The sequence below is a fragment of the Capsicum annuum genome, chromosome 12, assembly GCF_002878395.1.
Source record: "Capsicum annuum cultivar UCD-10X-F1 chromosome 12, UCD10Xv1.1, whole genome shotgun sequence".
NCBI classification, from domain to species: domain Eukaryota; kingdom Viridiplantae; phylum Streptophyta; class Magnoliopsida; order Solanales; family Solanaceae; genus Capsicum; species Capsicum annuum.
In genome coordinates this window covers 47373957-47393063 of record NC_061122.1, presented here as the reverse complement: position 1 = coordinate 47393063, position 19107 = coordinate 47373957, and the positions used below count along the sequence as shown (strand labels likewise).

The following is a 19107-nucleotide window of genomic DNA, read 5'->3' as shown; positions in this document are numbered from 1 at the left end:
ACAACAGGTTGCTTTATTAACCAATCCACCATTACGAGTCTCATGTTGGTGGGTGTGGGATTTCCCAGACCCAACTTTCTATAAATAGTCAGTGGCATCAAATTAACGCTTGCTCCCAGATCACATAGTGATTTGGTGTATTCCATTATCCCAATTGTGCAGGGAATAGTAACTGCACCTGGGTCTGGCTTCTTCTGTACTAGGGTCCTTGTAGAAATAGCGCTATAAAGGTAGAGATCTGCCTCCAATTCATAGCTCACCGCTCGTTTCTTAGTCACGAGGTTTTTCGTGAATTTTGCATATCCTGGCATTTTATCTAGTGCTTCAACAAGGGGCACATTTATTGTCAATTGCTTGAGCATTGCCATGAATTTACTGAATTTGGCATCATCAGCCTTCTTCTTCAAATGTTGAGGAAAGAGAGGTGGTGGTCTTGGGATAGATTTCAACACCACTTCCTCTTTCTTCTCTTTTTCTTTCTTCGAAGCATCAATAGAGCTATCCAGCTTCTCAGACTCTACTAGTTTGCTTTCTTTGGATTCATCAACAACCACCTCACTATCTATAAATTTGCCTATAGAAGGGCTAGGTAAGATCTTACCACTTCTAGTGGTATCCGCTGATTCCGAACTGTATCACTAGGTAAAGTACCACTTTTTCTTTGGTTTAGTATTACGGAATGTTGGCTCATCTGCTGCTCCAACTGCTTAATAGAAGTGGAGTGTAAACTAACCAATTGACTCAGGGTAGAGAATTCACTCTTCGTAGTAGTTACCCCCGAGTTGGTAGCCTCAATTCCTTTCAGCAATTTTTTATCATGTTCTCTATGGACATTTTACCGGAGCTAGTTTGTGCAACATCTCAAATTCCAGGAGGAACATACAAACCACTCCTATCATTATTTCTTTTCCAGTGTCCTTGCTCCCTATCTTTATAATCAGGCTTGTCATAAAAGTTCCAACCTTGATTCCCTTGGCTATTGCCTCAGAAACCCCCCTGATTACTTACATAGTTTGCCTCCTCATCTGCATTAGTAGAAACAGTGCACTGATACTCCACAGCCTTAACTTTTTCAGTCTTGCCTGGTAGTAACTGCTTGGTCAGCAAGTCCATCTGTGTCTTCAAATGGGCCATGTCTTGGTCTCACTCTTCATCCCTTCTGTACTACTCCACGGTCATACCAACAGAAATAGTTGGGCTTGCTACCATAGAAACCCTGGTATGCCAGGCCCGACTCTGTTTGATCATTCTATTCAACATACCTGAAGCCTCTAGAAAAAAGAGATCAATGAACAAACCACCCGCAACATTGTCTATAATTGGCTTTATTATAGAGTTAAAAGCTCTGTACAAAGTCTCCATTAAGTGTAAGTCTGTCACGTTGTGGTTTGAACATTATGCCAACTTTTTCTTGAATCTCTCCCAAGTTTCATGCAACACTTCAGTTGGGAGTTGCCTGAAGTTACTGATTTCGTCCCTCAACTATACCCTCCTAGGTGGAAAGAACCGTTCTAGGAATGCCTCTTTCAACTATCTTTAGTTGGTTATAGAATCGGGCTCCAGCTTATTTAACCACATTGTTGCCTCCCCAGATAGAGACAATGGAAATAATCTCAACCGGATTGCATTTTGACTCACTCCCCAATTATCAAAAGATTTGCAAATAGTGATGAAGTTCACCAAGTACATGTTCGGATCATCACCAGGTAAGCCTCCAAACAACCCCTTCAGATTCAGGAGTTGGATCATGGTACTTGTTATGCTGAATTTTGCACTAGGTGCCAATGGTGGAGGAATGATAGCACCCGCTGCACCTGCTCCATCCATTCCCTCATTATCGTCATCGCCTTTGACCATACCTTCCTCTGACTAGACGGTTTCTATTGAAATTTTTCTCCACTGGTGCAGCAAGTTGCTCAGCTCGCCTTGGGTTTTGAGGATTCAAGAATTCCTCATCACCCAAGTCTTCATCATCAGGGTTTGTATGACGTACTTTTTGACCTTGATTCTGTACGTTCACCTGAGCCCTGGACAAAGCGGCTAATCTTTCTGCCTCTTATTGTTCAGTTATTCTCCCGATCAGCTGAGGTTCTAGATTAATTAGCAATAATGGTTCTCCGAAACTTCTTGTTTTTGGCATAAACAACAAAGAACCTACAATAAATAGAAACAACAAATAAATGTAAAGCTAGGAAACTAAACTAACAGTCAATTAGCGCACGCAAACTTTCAGTTTACAACCGTATTCCCCAATAACGGCGTCATTTTTGATAACGCTCAAACTACACTCTTGAATGGGTGTAAGCGATCATTGTCAATATAAAACCCAACTAGGTTGGGGTCGAATCCCACATGAAATAAGGTATGAACTTAAGTCGATTGTGATTTAATTCACTGATAGTTTAATGTTTCTTAAAATGGGGGTTTAAGTTTTACAAGTAATTGTTTGATACTTTTATTTTGATGTTTGTAACCAAAATTTTATGAGATAATCAGAATTATGTTCACTAGGGCTTATGGTACATGACAGATGCTAAAGGTAACTCAAGATTCTCATGGTGGTTTAGATAACAAGCTATCTTTATCGATGATATGCTCAAATATCTCTTGACCTATTTAAGCATCTAATTTCCTAATCTTCTCTAACTTAGGGAATCGCTATTCCTGCCTAGATTTTACCTCAGGTTAATCAACCTTATTACAATGCTGATTATTAAATTAAGTATTTCCGAGTCCCTGTTGATAATTGACTTTCTACTGTTTATGATTTCTTTCTTAAGCAAATCAAAGTAGGTATGCCTACTGTTCGCAACCAACAGACATTAATTAACATCTCAAAATTATAAAGAAATCCTGACACCTATAAAATCTTGAGTATTTAGCACCTCTTCATGCCCTAATCCTAGATCCAATAATTTAGGTTAATAAGGTTTAGCCACTCATGATGCAAGAAACAAGTACACAAGTTGAATTCATAATTGAGAACTATGATGAAGATCAAAAAGTATAACTTGAATTGATTTATAAGACAAAACTCCCAAAATATTGGTCCAAAGAGAGAGAGAGAGAGGAAAAAATTGTATGTTGTCAATAAGTCAATGATAAGTCAATCTCCCCTTTTAGAAAACCCTAAACCAAGGCTTTAAATATTTAAAGCTAAATAAGAGAAAAAAATAGAAGTTTCAGCTTTTTCTCAGAATAAATGACGACGTCCGTGACGGCTTATCAGGGGGCTGGCGGCTTATCATGGATGTCGTCAGATCCTCTGTACTTGTGGCTTTTCCTGCCTAAGGTTCACGATGACGGTGATGCCTTATCAACAAAGTGACGATAGGTCACCAATGTCGTCAAGACTTCTTCTCAGCTCCCATGTTCTGCCTAAGTCTGACGGTATCCTTGACGCCTTATCACCATCCTGACGCCTTATCATAAAATGTCATCACAACTTCTTTTTAGCTTACATTCTTTGGTTAATGATGACGACATTCATGATGGTGTATGAAGCTTTTGACGTCCTATCACCAGATGTCATCACAGGCTTTAACTCATGCCAAATCTCTGGTTAAGGCTGGCGACAACTATGATAGCCTATCACAGGGCTGACGACTTATCATAGATGTCATCAGCCATACTTCTCTTCATATTTCTCTAAATTTCAACTTCTTTGCTTCCATTCTTTTTGGTCCTCGATCCCATCAGCTTAAACTACAAAATCAGATATAAACAAATCAAAAATGACAAAAGTTGCTTAAAACTTCACAATTATTCTTGGTTAAAGGCCTTAAATGTGTTAGCAATTGCTCACACATAAAAGTTCTTAAAAATTATTCTACTTATAATGTTAATAAACTTAACAAAAATCTATAAATACCTAGAAATGGTGAAAGATAGCAAAGAGATGATGCTTCTAGAATTGTGTTGAGTATTAGCATGAAATGACTATATTGCCCTTGGTCATCCTCAAACTCATCTTTTTATACAATAAAATAACTAGATAGGTATGCCCGTGCGTTGCATGGGCCTAACGCGTATAGTAAAATAATAGTAATCAATGAGATCATGTCATCCAATCATGCACATTCTAATTTACAACATTTAGATGTCAAGATTAGTGTGATCAAAGCTGAAGATTGAATTGGGGATGCAAACCCATATGCTATAACATAGTATAAAAAGAAGACGTAACAATAAGGGACTATCCCATTTGATTGGATCAATTGATGGAAATGATCCCAAATGTATGTTTTATACAATCATGGGAATAACATACTACTGGATGCTCACATTCACATATGATAGTGATTGTTGTCTATTTAAATTGATAGAGATAATATTTATAAATTCTACAATAGGAGATGCATTTTTATTGCTGTGATCAATCTCTCGGGTATTCACGATCAAACACCCATTAAATTAGATTTAAAGATTAAATTAGTTAAGAAGTTCAAAATGTGATAATAAAACAAATCTTTATTCAACGAAAACAAACACAATTGTTATTAGAATAAAAGTTCTAATAACCTAAGCTATTATGGTATCGGAATGAAAGGGAAAACTGAAGTGGAAACATACCCGAAGATGAATTACTTTGGAGGAAGAAGCAGATTTGAAAAAGTTGGATTGTTCTTTGGACTTTAAAGAAAAAATATAGAGAAGAGAGTTAGAAAGCCCTGACTTATATGAAAATGATTTTGCTATGGTGAGGATAGGTAAATACGATTTACGCCTCTCAAAATGAGCACATTTGATAAGTTACAAAAATGATTGATCCTCTCAGTTGTGCATCAATCTAAATAATTATGGTTTTTTTTGTTTAACAGAATGCGACAATAATATTGATCTGAATAAACAAAATCTTAAGGGTCATATAAAAGCCCTAAAATATGCTATTATGAATGACATAATCAATCTCACATTTGGTTTAATTCAAGTATCAGAGTTGTACATCTTAAAAGGGGGAAGGTTGCTAAGGATCAGCAGAAATTAGTATCAGACGCATTAGCAACAATAGCAAAATAGTCTTAGTCTTTCTCTGCTCTGTCATAAGTATTGGACTTGTGTTTTGGTGCAAATGAAAAGCCAGAAGGAGCCTTGCTGAGTAACATCTCAGAGATCCTTACCTACTGAGGGAATATATATAACATATTACAATGAGATAACAAATAATCTTTTAAGTGCTTAACAACATTATATGTATGAACAATAAATTACGTACCCAGTCAGCAACAGAATCAGAGGCCATCAGTGTCTCAAGGTCATTCCTACCGTAGTATGAGAGTGGTTGCTAATTTATTATTTGTGGGATAACGTCTAATAGGACAACTGGAATTGTAACGCCCTGAAAATGGGTTCGAAGACCTCACACGGTGCTTAGGACCACAAGTGATCCCAAGCTAACCCTTCTACTGGCATAACTCATAAGCAACTGAATAAAATACATAAATATGAACAAAATAAGCGGAAGATGACTCTTTTATGAATATGATCAATATAGAACTAAATTTAAGATGATTACAACTCTGCTTTTACAAAACAACACTGGAATCAATACATGAACTCTACTGACTGTCTATGAAGCATCTACTGGTATTGACTATAGGTAGCCGGGATATGACCCCCAGCTAACCTAAATCAATATGACCGAATAAATAAAAATAATATACTGCTCAAACTATATGACCGACTCGAGCCCTTGAATCAAGAGGACTCATCACCTGCTGACTGAAAGCTGTAAACTGTTTGAATATGGTATGTGTGCTATAACTAAATTGATACCTACATTATGAGACAATACAGTCATAGACATATATGTGGATCAATATTTAAGGATATACTGAGTATATAGTGGTGAATGCATAAGTAAAAAAATTATCTCATCATCATAATTTATAAAACAATGCATGCTAAATGTAAATGACTCACATAAGCTGGAATATTTGAAATACTGAAATAATAAGAAGAAAATCATACTTTATAAATCTAGTGAGTCATAACATTTAGTTTTGAAAGCTGTGCTTGTATTCTTTATTTAAATCATACTGTCTAAGTGTAGAAAGGACCCACTCTTAATTCTGAAATCTAAAAGCTGAAGTCTGTAGCTAATATCTTTCTGTAAAATATAATTTGAGTAAACTTTGTGAGCCTTTACACTTAGTTTTCTCAAAGCTTTTTGACATTCTTTTCTGAGAAACTATTCTGAAAATCTTTACCATTAAGATGTAAGGAAAACACTTTATCTTAAGGGAGGTTCTCTTAACCAACATAAACCATATGAGCTACATAGGATCCAACATCTCATCCTCCTAAAGAGGAAACCTTATGTTGGAAAGAGGTATCATACTCTTGCCAGGGAGTAAAACCTACTGTCCATGTGATCGATCACAAGCTAAAATTGTCATCCATATAGAAATGGGAATAATCTTAAAATTTGTACCTACGTTGGCTACGTAGTTCTGTGAACGATAGGGCATGCTAATCCCACACTTCCTACTCGGTGATAAATACTACTCCCTTTAAATCTGCTACGCTCATCTTATTGGAAATCCACTTTAAAACTAGAATAAGGGTTTATTATAAAATCAGTTATGCAGTTAGCTGAATCAATCTGTAAATGAAGCTATTTTGCTTTCTGTAATTTGTAATAAATCTGTAAAGTGGATTTCAAAACTTATCTAAGGATCAAAAGATCAAAACTCTATTGTGAATCTGAAATAATCAGCTCATAGGATGCTTAAAGCATCATCTTTCTTGAAATATCAACATATAAACTTGGGGCTTAGTAACCCATGCATCAAACTCATGTCAAAACATGATAATAATCATTCTTGATAGTGAAATCAATGATAATTAAACTCAAAATCTAGAAATTACTACCATAAGCATGAAAACATGAAAATAGACATGCTATTTATCTTCAAATTCTCTCGAAAACTCATAATCTTACAAATAGCAATAAAGGGCATGAACCCTAATTCAAATCTCATGTATAATCATTCAAAATCATATGAATTTTAAATAAAAGATTGGTTTTGGGTACAAGGATGAAAAAAGATCCTTGTTCATAAACCCTACATACCTTGATTGATGATTAGATGAAGAAACTTGAATTATTGATTCCTATTTGAGTTCTTGAAGATGAGTTCTTGATTATCTTGTCTTAGGAATCCTCAATTTAGAGCTTTCTTGGAGAAACAATGAAGGATTTTAATTTCTTGGAGAGAAAGCTTTGAGCTCTAGGATTTTCCTTTGAGAGAGAATTGATGATTAATGGGCATAATAGGCTTAGAATGAGTTTAATCTCATGTTATACACAAATTGGGGGCTTGGAAATTGAACAAAATACCTCTTTTAAACTTCTAAACGGAACTGGATAAAGCAATATTTTCCAAACTGGTAGGCCACCGCGACGCGTACTATCACGGTGGCTTACTGGAAAGTGGACGAGTGGGAACTGGGCGGACTCCGAGATGCGGAGCCATCATGGTGCCTCTTTGGAGTACTATTTTGGCCATTGGCGTGACACAACAGTATTACATTAGGCTATTGGATTTGGACAACTGAGAAATTGGACCTCTCCGCAATGCATCAATATCGTGGAGGTCCACTAGAATTGACAATTATGAAACTGTCCTTCACCGTGATGCGGTGTTTCTCAGGTGGGACATTGTCAACTTAAAAATGCTCTAACTCCTCAACGGAGCATCGGATTTGGGCGAATTTAGTATCGATAGAAAGATTATTTAATTTTCCACATAATGGGAGATCTAAATCTGGAAAAATTCACATGAAATAAATAGTATTCATTTTGAAAGATATTCCTTATTGTTCTAGGAATGAATTTAAGCTAGGAAAACTATGGGGTGTTATAGGAACATACCGACATGTGTATCTAAGCCACTCCAATAAAAGGGTCTGGTTGTTTCCACTCTTGCGATCATTTGGTGCTAACATTAGGAATAGATAATGATAATTTCTCTTCAAGAACTTCTCAGGTAGAAAAATATTACAAACAAGGCAAAATATGCCAATGAGAATAAAATATAGAGGAAAACCCCCACTGTTTAAGACAAACAATGAAAGGTTCTCACAACATACTTGTAGCTCGTACCAATAACATCTTCACAGATATTCATGTAACAAGTGAATAACCATGGGATATACAGGATGCAAACATAAATCATTATTAGGATAAAATGGATAGCGGGAAAAGAAAGCATCACAGCTCATATTTTAAATGTCTAATCTAACAGGAAGCTCCCCTAATGTATCAGACAAGTAAACCTCTAATAGAAAGGCCTGATATTGAGCACAGTTCAGCAATCTACACATGCTTGGAACGTATATAGAAATTCCACATGCAATCTCTCAACTTCTTACATATATGATGTAAAGGAACTAATATGTGATAACGTAAAGGCTACAACACTGAGTTCTATGAGTAAACATGGACTCAAATACGACATGTTAGCTCATCTTTATGGCATGCTTCCAATAGATTGCAATAATTAATGTCAGGTAGATTTATGAGACAAACTTCTTACTGTCGGATAACATTAGGCATATAACTATATACCTTTCGAATCAGAACCTCAATGTTCAAGGATAAATCGTGCATAATCCTTCAAGATACCTAGCCGCTCCACAAATGTAATGTCCCAATGCCTTTGCTCCTTGATTTCAGTAAATATCCACGGCTGCAAAATTGTGAAGTACTTCTTAGTGTAGATAGACCCTCCGAGGCACATATAGAATAAACATGCAACAGTAACAAATTTTACTCAACGAAAATAGAACAACAAAAAGCATTTTACCGCTAACCTTTACCAAAAACCCTCGAGCGATCATATATGTAGAAAGCTTAGGACACTCAGTTTTGTGCTTGTTCTAGTCTACATAAGAAAATACATCACCATTTACAAGGACTTGTAAAGATTTGGGTTCCTTTTGCACACATTGGTAGATATAATCCCAGTCAGCAAGCTTGCTATAGCACTATTGACGTGATCGGCCATGTATCGTTACTGCAGTTGCACCCCAATTAACCATATCTGTTATTAGAGAATTAATGGATTTTCCCCCTTAAAATAAGCAGTTCGTACCTAATGCAAGAAATAGTCGTACTATCAATCATCTCCATAAATCTCCTTACAAGGGAATGTTCAACTAGATTTTGAACACCAATAAATTACTCCAGAGCTGTCACAGGAATGGGGACTGAGAATGTGGTATAATATTCCAGTTACCTATGCCCAGATATGCTGATATACAAGAGTTATAAAATAAAAGGGAAAGCAGTCCACCCTACCTTGATAGTTACTGGTGTCCCAACTATTAAAGAAGCAACTTCTACTACATTTTTCATCCACATTGTTTTTGTAAGAAGAGCTGATCCATCACCTTTATTAACTACAATATCAATCAGGCATCCCATGTTAATATCAATGAAATTCACAGAGCATTCTTGCTCTATAAGCTCAACTGTCTCTGTAAAAGTGTTTGGATATGCCCCACAAATTTGAACACCAAACAAATTCACCGATGAATGACATCTTCAATTTTTTCAATTTCCACTATCCTAAACAAACATAAAATTTGAAATAGTGAGATTCAAATTAGAGTGATTATTACATGCTTGATATGTGATAACATATTAACTAATCCTGTGAGTGCCTTTTAATCAGGACCTGGGAGTCATTTAAGTTATTGAAAAATTAAGAATTGGATTTCAATTATTGACATCATTTCCAGAGCATATTTCATCAATTATATTCGATGAATAAAAAATGTTATACCTAATAAAAACATTCTATATTAACAATCAACTCTATCCACATACTCACTAAAAAATAAAATATTTAAACAATTAATCAATTTGCCAGCCCTTGTACAAATGTTTGACGACTATATTAATTCAAAGAGGAACCAAACCGATCAATAAGTGTGGCATCCGTACCATCTGGGAAGTTTGGCCCAATTGATTATCATGAGAATAAACTCCCTTATTTCATTGGAGACTAACCCCTGAAGTTATACGTAAAAGCTTTTGTTAGATATATAGGGACAAGCTGCAGATTCTCAATTATTCTCTATCCATAGGGATCAAAGAAGAAGACAAAAAGAATTGTTCAACAAAGTTACTACAGAAATTGATTAAAAAAAATAAGAAAAAAAAGCTATCACAAGAAAAAAAATTTCAAGAGGCTTATGGGGGAAACCTTTAAACATTATGTCATCTGAGGGGTCATTCACTTGAAGTGCAACATTGACTGCAAATATGTAAGACATACAGCAAAATGTGAGAGAATGGTAAAAAACACACCTCAAGCATCCCGATTTTTGAGTTTCATGCTTTAACTATCAGGTGTGTGAATTTTGAATATCTTGTCTGAACTATCACCAACTATTTATCAAAACACACGTCAACTATCAATTAGTCACATTTCCTATAGAAATATCACCATAAACTTCAACATCGTTCACATAGGGAAAATAACAATTGATAATTAAGGTGAATTTTGATTAATAGTTGGTGAGACAACTGAGATACTTGACAAGTTCAGGTAGGAAACTCGAAAAGATAAATATGTATCTAAAAAAATCATAAAGAGTATAACAATAAGAACTCACCATCTCTTTCAGCAAGGTATTTCCATCCTTAGTAAGTTTAATATCACCAGCACCACCAATAACTCTACCAATTTACAAATACACAAATCTCCATAAAAATAACCTATCAAAAACACAAATACTAAACAAAATCAAACACCTCAACGCACATTTTAATACTTCCTATAGGCTGGAGATTAGTCTTAAGAACTTCCTGTAAACCATTGGTAGCATTGTTGTTCATTTGAAGCACCGCTGATTTGTTGAGTACTTCAACATTTAGATTCAAAACATTAATAAGCTCAACAAAATCCATAGAGTATTCTTGCTCTATAAGCTCAACTATCTTTGTAACAACATCTAGTTATGCCCCACAAATCTAAACACCAAATAAATTCTTAGATGAATGTCGTCTTTAATTTTTTCCATTTATTCAATTTCCACCATCCTAAACAAACATACAATTTGAAATAGTGAGATTCAAATTAGAGTGATTATTACATACTTGATATGTGATAAAATATTAACTAATCCTGTGAGCGCCTTTTAATTAGGACCTGGGAGTAGTTTAAGTTATTGAAAATTAAGAATTGGATTCCAATCGTTGAGAGCATTTTCAGAGCACATTTCATCAATTATATCCAATGAATAAAAAATGTTATACCTAATAAAAACATTCAGTATTAACAATCAACTCTATCCACATGCTCACTAAGAAATAAGAATATTTAAACAATTAATCAGTTTGACAGCCCTTGTACAAATATTTGACGACTATATTAATTCAAAGAGGAACCAAGCCTATCATTAAGTGTGGCATCCGTACCTGCTGGGAAGTTTGGCCCAATTGATTATCATGAGAAGAAACTCCCTTGATTTCATTGAAGACTAACCCCTGAAGTTATACATAAAAGCTTTTGTTAGATCTATAGGGACAAGCTACAGATTCTTAATTATCCTCTATCCATAGGGATCAAAGAAGAAGATAAAATGGATTGTTCAAAGCAGCTACTGCAGAAATTGATTAAAAAAAATAAGAAAAAGAAGCTATCACAAGAAAAAAAATTCAAGAGGCTTATGGGGGAAACCTTTAAACATTATGTCATCTGAGGGGTCATTCACTTGAAGTGCAACATTGACTGCAAATATGTAAGACATACAGCAAAATGTGAGAGAATGGTAAAAAACACACCTCAAGCATCCCGATTTTTGAGTTTCATGCTTTAACTATCAGGTGTGTGAATTTTGAATATCCTGTCCGAACTATCACCGACTATTTAGCAAAACAAATGTCAACTATCCATTAGCCACATTTCCTACAGAAATATCACCATAAACTTCAACATCGTTCACATAGGAAAAGTGAACAATTGATAATTAAGGTGTATTTTGATTAATAGTTGGCGAGGAAACTGAGATACTTGACAAGTTCAGTTATGAAACTCGAATAAATAAATATATATCTAAAAAACTCATAAAGAGTATAACCATAAGAACTCACCATATCTTTCAGCAAGGTATTTCCATCCTTAGTAAGTTTAATATCACCAGCAACACCAACAAACCTATCAATTTACAAATACAAAAATCTCCATAAAAATAACCTATCAAAAACAAAAATACTAAACAAAATCAAACACCTCAACTCACATTTTAATAGTTCCTTTAGGCCCGAGATTAGTCTTAAGAACATCCTGTAAACCATTGGTCGCATTGATATTCATTTGAGGCGCCGCCGATTTCTTGAGTACTTCAACATTTGGATTCAAAACCATAATATCAACAAAATCCACAGAGCATTCCTGCTCTATACGCTCAACTGTTTTTATAACAGTGTACGTATATGCCTCACAAATCTTAACACCAAACAAATTCTCGAATGAACGACGTCTTCAACTTGTTAAATTTTTTGAATTTCCATCATCCTAAACAAACACACAATTTGAAATAGTGAGATTCAAATTAGACTGATTATTACATGCTTGATATTTGATAACATATTAACTAATCCTGTGAGTGCCTTTTAATCAGGACTTGGGAGTCATTTAAGTTATTGAAAAATTAAGAATTGGATTTCAATTATTGACATCATTTCCAGAGCATATTTCATCAATTATATTTGATGAATAAAAAATGTTATACCTAATAAAAACATTCTATATTAACAATCAACTCTATCCACATACTCACTAAAAAATAAGAATATTGAAATAATTAATCAGTTTGCCAACCCTTGTACAAATGTTTGACGGCTATATTAATTCAAAGAGGAACTAAGTCGATCAATAAGTGTGGCATTTGTACCTGCTAGGAAGTTCGGCCTAATTGATTATCATGAGAATAGTCTCCCTTCATTTCATTGAAGACTAACCCCTAAAGTTATACATAAAAGATTTTGTTAGATATATAAGGAAAAGCTATAGATTCTCAATTATCCTCTATCCATAAAGATCAAAGAAGAAGACAAAAAGAATTGTTCAAAGAAGCTACTACAAAAATTGATTACAAAAAAAGTAAACAATGAGCTATCACAAGAAAAAAACATTCAAGAGGCTTATGGGGGAAACCTTTAAACATTATGACATCCGAGGGGACATTCACTTGAAGTGCAACATTGACTGCAAATGTGTAAACCATACAACAAAATGTGAGAGAATGGTAAAAAACACACCTCAAGCATCTCGATTTTTGAGTTTCATGCTTTAACTATCAGGTGTGTGAATTTTGAATATCCTATCTGAACTATCACCAACTATTTATTAAAACAAGCATCAACTATCAATTAGCCACATTTCTTATAGAAATATCACCATAAACTTCAATATCGTTCACGTAGGAAAAATGAACAATTGATAATTAAGGTGTATTTTGATTAATAGTTGGTGAGAAAACTGAGATACTTGACAAGGTCAGTTATGAAACTCAAAAAAATAAATGTATATCTAAAAAACTCATAAAGAGTATAACCATAAGAACTCACCATCTCTTTCAGCAAGGTATTTCCATCCTTAGTAAGTTTAATATCACCAGCACCACCAATAAGCCTATCAAATAATAAACAAAATCAAACACCTTAACTTATATTTTAAGAGTGCCTTTAGGCCCGAGATTAGTCTTAAGAACATCCTGTAAACTATTGGTAGCATCGATGTTCATTTGAAGCACCGCCGATTTGTAAGGTACTTCAACATTTGGATTCAAAACCTTAACAGGCATTTTCACTTACTTACTGCAATGGAGGCTAAATATATTAAAGGCGGAGTATTGAAAAGTGAGAGTTTAGGTGCAAAAAATTAAAATAAAACCATACCTTAAGTTCAAGATTAATGTGCTATAACAACATTAACAGTTATAATACCCAAATGCTTCACCTTCACTGTCGCCAATTCCGTCACTGTCACCGGCAACAGAGAAAGTCTAGAAGAGAAGTTGGTGAAGTTTGCTACATCTTCAAAATTCAACGAATAACACAATGGATCATAATGGAACTCTGCTGAAGAATGCCATTTGTGCCTATTCCTGTTACCGTTACCGTTAAGAAAGATGAAGATACTATGCCACTTGTTGGAGTTTTCATCAGTGAAGGGCGATGGCAGTGGTTACGGCGAAGAAAGCGGAGAAAGACGATGGTGGGGGGAGGGAGGGGGAAACAGCAGAGAAACAGAGAGTTTTTGAGTTTTTGTTTGATAGTAGTGTTGGGTATGTTAAGGTTGTGGCAAAAGAAAGAACTGGATGGTTCTAGAGTATGGGAAAGTGTGATTTTTATCAGTGTAAAATTCCTATTTTGCCCTTGGTCATTAATCCACTACCTCTTCTATATAATAAAAACAATAATTGAGAATAATACCTCTTTTTTACCACTTTTTTTCCCGGTCCTTGCAACATCCTAGGCTAGTAGAAGATGAAATAAAGCAGTTCTAGGCTTACTTTAGGAAACTTTTTTCCATCCCCATTTTATATCAACAGTGTTCTCACTTATCTATTAGTGTGATTGAACCTTTAACCTATCCGTTGATGGTTAAAATGCTCAATCATGAGCACTTAGCTTGTCCCTGCCTTAGATATCAGTGATGGTGCTACTACACATAAAGTGCTAATCTGTCTTTGTCATTTAAAGAATTCAATGAGGAGAGAATTATGTCTGGAGGATGGATTAAATGGGTAGGTTTCTAACTAAATCAAGTATTAAAAAATAGGGGAATGCGATATTTGATTTTGAGCTTCCCGTCAAAATCAAAGAGAAATTTATGCCAAAGGATAATGGACAAGGCGTATATTGGGTAGGGAAGCATAATGAAAGGGGTATATTGGATAGAAACGAGAATGAGAGGAATATTTAAACTATTTCTGATAATGCAAAGGTATATTTGAATCTTATCCAACTATTTTTATGTAAACATATGATACATTATCCTCCCTTATATGTTAGATTAAAACAAAAAACTAAAAAGATCCCTTATAATTCAAAGAAGGATCGTGCAATAAAATTCAAATATTAAGTTTTACTATAATTTTACTTTTAGAATAATATAGTTGTTAGTTATATTATTGTACATGAATAAAAATCTTCAATACTTCTAATAAAGTTTGTCACATAAACCTTATTTGCAGTTTGTTCCACAAAGATAATTTATTTATGTTTTCTTTTGTTGACATTACTTTCACTAAGTAGGATTTATGTTTTCTTTTGTTGACATTACTTTCACTAAGTAGGCGTTTGACCATGGATATAATTCATAATATTTCAAAATACGTTTTCACTTTATTCTGAAATATTTGTTTGACCATAAATATTTCTGAAAAACATTTTCACAATTTTTGAAGAACACTTCAAAAGGTGTTTTCACTATTTTTGAATTTACTGTTTACACTTCTAATTATTTTTTTCAAAAAGATCTAACTTTTTTATTTTCATAAAACTCTAAATTTATAAATTCATTCTTGTTATAAAATATAATATAGCAAGAACAAGAAGAATAGGAGAGAAAAGAGATGAGACTTCTTTATTACAATGAAGTGAGCACCACTATTTATACCCAAAAAAACCACCTAACTTTTCTCCAAAAATAGACATTTCATATCTTGATTGATACTCCAGATATATTGATAGATATTCACTATATCATGATAGATATTCACTGCTAAGAAATCATAGCGCAAAAGAAAAGGTATGCGTCTGTACTTTGAATGTACTGGTATGCTAAGTGAGATAGACTGATATGCAAGGGTTCATATGCATGAACAATAACTGACTGAATAACATGAATACAACTAAATAAAAGTACACGTATAACTGAAACCAATGAAACGCTGTTTATGTAATACTGTGCACATATCTACATATGTTGTGTCTGAGTCATAGTAACACTAGATACTGAATTCTGATAACTAAATAACTGATATCTGAGTTTACTAATAACTGTATTACTGATACCTGGGTGACTATTTCTGATAGTCCTGATTCTGTAGAACTGAACTGAGTTCTATACTGAGCTGGGTGACTGTGTCTGACAGTCCTGATTTTGTAGAACTGAACTGAGTTCTATACTAAGACTGAAACTAAAACTATAGAAGGTAATTATCTAACCGACATGCCCCTCTCTAAACTGATTGGGGTCGAAACTATAACCCCAATGGGTAAAGACAAGTATCACCCTTATCTAACAGGTGCTCTAAATGAGAACGGTAGTACCCTCAACTGGCAGGTAGAACACCTTATCAACCCTCAACTAGCAGGTTGATGTCTCAACTTACACTGGATACATAGTTCTGGAACACCAAGACTACTTCTAAGGATCACACCCTCTACTAGCAGGTGACTTCCTGTCCTTGGGCTCACTCGGTCCTGAATCCTACTCCTAACTGAATAGACACTGAACTGATTTCTAAATTTTTCTAGGCTAGACTAAACTATTACTGATCATGTTAACTGACTGAACTGGACTGAGTTCATTAAGTACTATAACTGATTGAGTATTCTGAGTTCTATTTGATGATTGGATATACTGAGTTCTATACTAATTGAATGCTACTATACGTGACATTACTGAGACTATTCTGAAGCTACTGTAATTCTTGGTAAACAACTAGATTATCGGATATTAGATACCCCCAGGACTCGATAACATGAAAAGTAAGGCATAGCATGATCTTGAAAAGCATTATAATGTTCATAACTCATTTATAGAGACATTTTATCAAACACATGTAAGATATAAGCTTGTACATATGCTAGAATGTCACGATTTCCCCATTTAATCCATATGAGCAATCTATCATGTATGCATCATGATTTCCAATCCCAACTTACAAGTTCAAGGGCTTTAACATGAATTCATATAATACTATACACATGTCCAGCAAATTTACATGAATCTGGTAATAAATCATGAATTAGAAACCCAATTAGCATCATAATCATGAATACATTCAAGCCCAACATAGAATTCATGAATTCAAAAACTTGAAGTCTTAAAAGAGGTTCTTGAACTTCAAGGGTGGAAGAAAACCCTTGGATAAACACCTAACATACCTTGATACTTGAATTCGTGAAGATTGATGGTGAGTTTCCTAAATCTTCATCTTGACTTAATGGACTAGGGTTTGTTCTTGAGAGGATTTTAGAGAGAATGAGTGATTTTGCCCTTTGGAATAATTGATTTTGTATTTTTGGGGCTGAATAGAAGTAGGATAAAGACCTATTTACCCCTCTGGACATGGAATTAAAAGAGCAAAAACCGTGCTCATTGATGCCCAGCCTAACTCGTTGCGTCGATGGGTTCGACGCGATGGTCGACGCATTGCATTAAGTCTGCGTTGATTCAATGAAATTGCACTCTGAAGCTGGGGAAAAATATATGTCGATGCATGGGCTACACGGGCTGTTAAGATCGCGTCGACCCACTATCTTAGTCATCCAAATTTAATTCAAATGAGGTTCAAAAACTCCAAAACTCACCCAAAGTGACCTATTGACACCCCTGATCATATTTAATCAAAAGATCGACATTTTTTGGTCGTAAGGATCATGAAATAAGATTGCTAACTTTTGATGGCTAAAATAATTCTAAGTATGGACACTTAGCTGAAATTTCTAAGTCTGGGTCCTCTTTTCCTGCTCTAGAGGACTGAGTTAAGCTTAGAATTTTGCAGGGTCCTATAATATCTCCCCCTTGGGAACATTTGTCCTAAAAAAAGACTGACTAAGCTGAGAGAATTGATAGACTGAGTTTATATATATATATATACTAAACATGCACAACTGAAGCATGATTACATGATTGAAAGTACTGATATATTGCGTTATCATGCTGGCATACTTAACTGAAGCATGATTGAGTTCTGAAAACATAACATATGACTGAGCTATTTCTTAAAGGTATGCATGATATGAAAATGCTATGCAACTGAACCGATACAGAGTCGTATAGGTAATCTGAATGAATTCAAGGGAAACTGTCACCTTGAGCTGAGTTTAAGTTTACGGATAAGAGGTGAGATACTTGGTCCGTATATCTACTTCTACTTCCCAAGTAGCTCCCTCAATGGACTGAGTCCGCCAAAGAACTTTGACAAGAGGAACCTCTTTGTTCCTCAGTCTGCGAATCCTGATGATCTAGGATTTCTACTGGGATCTCTTTATAAGAGAAACTATTCTGAACAACTATACTCCCTATAGGGACTACAACTGTTGGGTCACCTATGCACTTTCTAAGCAAGGAGACGTGAAACACTGGATGTACTAAAGCTAAATCTGAAGGCAACTAAAGGTCGTAAGCTACCTTTTTAAAGCAACTAAGAATTTGGTAAGGACTGACATATTGGGGACTGAGCTCCCCTTTTTTTCCAAACCTCTTTACTCCCTTCATAGGAGAGAACTTTCAAGAATATAAAATTATCGATCTCAACTCGATATCCTTTACTGAACACGTATGAACGGTAACATGAGGACATAACTGAGCTTGAAACTGTAACGCCCCAAAATATCATTCAGAGACGCCACACAGTGCCCAAGGCTACACGTAGCCTCAAGCTAACCCTTTAAGCCGAAACACTACCCTTGGGATCCCACATAACAACATACATGCTACGCTTAGGATATATATATAAGTACATATTATATCACATTGCACATGGCACGAAATATCATTAGACTGTACATATATGGAATGTCTATACACAAACCAACCCAACAAAACACTAGTCTGACATAGACTCTATACAGCAAAATCAACTAGCCATTGGGACAAATCCCCAACTGACTCAACATACCAAAGGGATCATAAAACAACAGCACCAAAACTAGCAACTTGGTCCTCGAACCATGAGGACTCACCACTGAAGGAACGTAGATAGACACTCGGATATTACTGTCGCGGCTGAGGCTGAGTACCTGAACCTACATCATGGTAAGAATGTAGCACATAGAGAAATATGTGGGTTAGCACAAAATACGTACTGAGTATGTGGGGGCGCATGGAAAACATAAATAATATTATAAAT

The 19107-nt window shown here is 35.0% G+C and overlaps 1 pseudogene; it reads right to left on the bottom strand.

Moving 5' to 3' along the window:
- Window positions 1–5021: 5021 nt before the first annotated feature.
- LOC107849272 lies at window positions 5022–14182 on the bottom strand (annotated as a pseudogene).
- Window positions 14183–19107: the final 4925 nt, after the last annotated feature.